Raw genomic sequence first — 4,300 nt, forward strand, 5'->3', positions numbered from 1 at the left:
GAACACGAGACGCGCAGCATTCTTGTGAATGAACAACCTACCAGGAGTGACCGGGGACAGCGGTATTTTGTGTTCTCCTCAGTAACTGGGTTGGAATGAAAACCCTACAGGACGCCCGTAGTGTTCGCAGTACCAGGGTGGAATGAACACTAAGGACAGGTAGTTCTCCAGTAACAGGGTGGAATGAAAACGCTACCAGGACGGGTAGTTCCTTCAGCTAACAGGGCTTGGCAATGAAAACTACCAGCCGGACGGCTAGTCTCTTGAGTCTGGGTTTGGGCTGTCCTGGGTTTAGGTACTGTGTACCTTCGATACGGGACCCATCTACGGCAACTGACGCTGATCCACACAAGTGGTGGAGCTCACCTGTGACGTGCAGGTTTGTCGCGATGGCGAGGGAGAGAGGGATGGACTGGAGTGAGAGGGAGCGTGAGGGAGCGCGAGGCACGGACGGAGAGAGACGCGGGGGCGGGGGGATCTACTCTTAGTCAAATTCAGAGCGATGCACTTCAGCTACTGAGATAGCCAAGAGGTCATCCGTCTAACTACACACCTAGATTAAAGGTGCGTGTCTCTGAAACCATTGCAACAACTCCCCCCAGTAAACTCAATGCGGAGGGCTTTTTGTAGTTAATGACCTCTCAGGTTGGTTGTCTAACTGTACCTGTAACTGAGGTCTGCATTACACAGCGACCTCACTGCCTGCACCCTCCTTCCTGTCCATTTGAAGTGTTTTTATTATTTGTCCAAGAGGAAGGAAATGCAATCACGAGGATCCACTTTTGTAGACAATACTGTATACGTACACGAGCGCCCCGCAGAGCATTGTGCAAAGAAAACCAACGTTCGCAATATGAACTGGAATTACACTGCCGGTCTATTACTGAACTTTTGTTGAACAAAAATATTTGAATTGGAACGAGGCCTGTCACTGCAAACATTGGTAACCAGCCAGGCCTCAGAATAGACGTAACATAGTAAAGGGAGACGGACACTCAATTAGTATGATATGTTACGTTGGGTATGCGTAACTTAAGGGATGGCTGGTGTATAATGCGCGAACATTGTAGCAATCCAAAGGTTGCAAGTTCAAATTCACCTTGACAACTTTTACATTTTTGCATTTGAGCTAATTAGTAACTAACTTTTCAAGTTCTTACTACTTTTTAGCTACTTTGCAATTACTTGTTAACTGACCTTTCCCCTAACCTAACTCTTAAACAGAAAACATTAGCCAGCTAGCTACAATTTGTAACATTTTAACATTAACAACATCATACGTTTTGTAAATTCATAACATATAAAAATAATTGTAACGCGTAACATATCATACGAAATGGGTGATGGACATCCACAAATTAATATATTCAACACAAAACGTAACATATCATACTAAATAGTGTCTCAGATTTTATATACAGAATAATATGAAATGCTCTGAGACCAGGTTGTGGTTACAGACCCAACAACATTACATAGTATGCCTTCCTTATGCCTTCCTTATAATACACAAAGTAATCAAAACAAGGAAATGCATCACTCTAACATTGCCTGAAATGATGAATAAGATACTAATGACTTATATAAGCAATATAACAATGGAGCTGTACAAACTATGGTATAAGGGAACGATGAGCGGACAAGAGGCAAGCCGTAATTTCGATTAAAACTTGAGCGAGCTGAGATGGACGTAGCCTATATGCCTATTTGTTCAGCACTTTTAAAATGGACAACGACAAATTTCAGAACATGGGCCGTTCTTACAGTTTTCTCCCTGTACACCAAGTCATAACAGTAGGCTAAGTTCTGAGGGGAAGAGGGACCTAATTCCCAGGGTGAGACACATAGGCTACTAACAGCTTACTACACAACATACACTTATGGTCTAAACTCACCAAAGGCAAGCGTGCGAGGCATGATTGTGATTTATTTTAGAAGGCATTGTTTTGAATTATAATGATCCAACCAAAGCTGGGCGGGCGGGATATCCGCTATGAACGTGCCTCTGTTTTTGCATTTTATCGCTGCCGCTGTAGTCACATAAAACAAAGCAAAAATCATTATTCACTTTTTTTCAAGCTCATTTGAATTGGAAGAGATAGCTAAGAGTTGAGGCTTTAACGTACATGCTAAATTAGACCAAGTCATCCACTTCTGGATAGACAACATTGCTATCAGGAAAGATAATTGGCGATATATGGACTATCCTGCTTGCACACAGTCACTGTTCTGCCTGTCCCGTCCTTTCCACCTGCCTTGCTCTGCTTGCTCCGCCCACCCGCTTCTGGTGAGTTTTTCGCTTTAGTGTTACTTTCTTAGCTACAGTATACATATTTCCCCATTATATTACATCAATTATGCAGCAGCATACAATATATATTTTTGGACGGTGGCGTGGCGGTCCTTCTTCTGGGAAAGCTTCTCAATTACTTTGTCATTAAAGTCTGGCATTCTCTGGATGAACTTGAAGTAATGCTGGATTGACAGCATGGCCAATGCATTCAACCTTTTCTGGCCCATTGTGTTGCGTGTTACCACCATTAGAAGGTCTAGGAGTCAGGCAATCTGAAAAGTTTTGATTGACACACTGAGCTACTGCTGTTAGATAAGAGAGAGATCTCTCTTGCTGTCTCACTCTCTCTCTGTCTCTCTCTCTGTCTCAGTCTCTCTCTCTCTCTCTTTCTCTCCCTCCTGATCGCTCTAGCCCTCGTTAGGTGTTTAGCGCCAGGCAGATAAAACGAAAGGAAAACGTAAAAACAGCAACGGCTCAAAATAACAGCTAATAGAACATCCTCTGAAATGCCACCGTGATAATTACCCAGGCTCCCTCACTTCACTGGCTGGAGAGCAGATCACGCACCCGGTGTGCAGAATACATTTATTTATAGGCTGAGCTGCTGAGCTCTCGCTCTAGCCTCTGTCACACTGCACTCCAGAGAGAACGACTTCAAACGCCTTTCTCTCTCTCTCTCTGTGTGTGTGTGTGTGTGTGTGTGTGTTGGTGTGTGTGTGTGTGTGTGTGGTGTGTGTGTGTGTGTGTGTGTGTTGTGTGTGTGTGTGTGTGTGTGTGTGTGTGGTGTGTGTGTGTGTGTGGTGTGTGTGTGTGTGTGTGTGGTGTGTGTGTGTGTTACATGTGTTTACTTGTGTTTCATGTATCTTTTGTTTTTCCTATGAACTGAAGAGGGAGACAAAAAACACAAATAAAATGTGTCTGTTACAGCTGGTTATTAGATAGAGTTTCCCCACTCTTTAGTATGGTAGTGAAATACAGTAGCAACCAATTATCACAACGTCAACACATTTTGCATTGCTTTGTATGGTGGCCCAAGGGACAACTAGCTATTCAAATGTAGTGACAGGCAGTACAATGTTAGCACACTGTGTCACCTGTAGACTGCTGAAGTTTCTGTGCAACTGAAATGTGAGGTGTAATGTGTGGTTGTTTCTAGATGAGGTTTAATGTGTGGTTGTTGTTCTATTGAGGTGTAATGTGTGGTTGTTCCTATGTGAGGTGTAATGTTGTGGTTGTTCGCTATGTGAGGTGTAATGTGTGGTTGTTCTATGTGAGGTGTAATGGTGTGGTTGTTCCTATGTGAGGTGTAATGTGTGGTTGTTGTTTCTTTATGTGAGGTGTAGTGTTGTGGTTGTTTCTATGTGAGGTGTAAGTGGTGGTGTTTCTATGTTGAGGTGTAATGTGTGGTTGTTTCTAATGTGAGGTGTAATGTGTGGTTGTTTCTATGTGAGGTGTAATGTGTTGTTGTTCTATGTGAGGTGTAATGTGTGGTTGTTTCTATGTGAGGTGTAAATGTGTGGTTTTTTCTTGGTGAGGTGAATGTGTGGTTTGTTTCTATGTGAGGTGTAATGTGTGGTTGTTTCTATGTGAGGTGTAATGTGTGGTTGTTTTCATGTGAGGTGTAATGGGTTGTTGTTCTATGTGAGGTATAATGTGTGGTTGTTTCTATGTGAGGTGTAATGTGTGGTTTGTTTTTATGTAGGTGTAATGTGTTGTTGTTTCTCTAGTGAGGTGTAATGTGTTGTTGTTCTATGTGAGGTGTAATGTGTGTTGTTTCTATGTGTGTATGTGTGGTTGTCTAATGTGTATATGTGTGTTTTTTCTATGTGAGGTGTAATGTGTGGTTGTTTCTATGTGAGGTATGTGTGGTGTTTCTATGTGAGGTGTAATGTGTGGTTGTTTCTATGTGAGGTGTAATGTGTGGTTGTTCTCTATGTGAGGTTATAATGTGTGGTTTCTACCTCTCTCTATGCAGTTGCTGGTGAAGGTGTCTGATGTCCAGACTAT

General features: G+C 42.6%; 1 long non-coding RNA gene across 1 annotated transcript in view; it reads left to right on the forward strand.

Annotated features, from left to right (window-relative positions):
• Window positions 1-4,300, forward strand: part of LOC139024658 (uncharacterized) — a 34,741-nt gene that overhangs the window by 23,221 nt on the left and 7,220 nt on the right. The gene's annotated exons all lie outside the window — the stretch shown is intronic.

This window comes from Salvelinus sp. IW2-2015, unplaced genomic scaffold (genome assembly GCF_002910315.2).
Source record: "Salvelinus sp. IW2-2015 unplaced genomic scaffold, ASM291031v2 Un_scaffold1754, whole genome shotgun sequence".
Classification (NCBI taxonomy): domain Eukaryota; kingdom Metazoa; phylum Chordata; class Actinopteri; order Salmoniformes; family Salmonidae; genus Salvelinus; species Salvelinus sp. IW2-2015.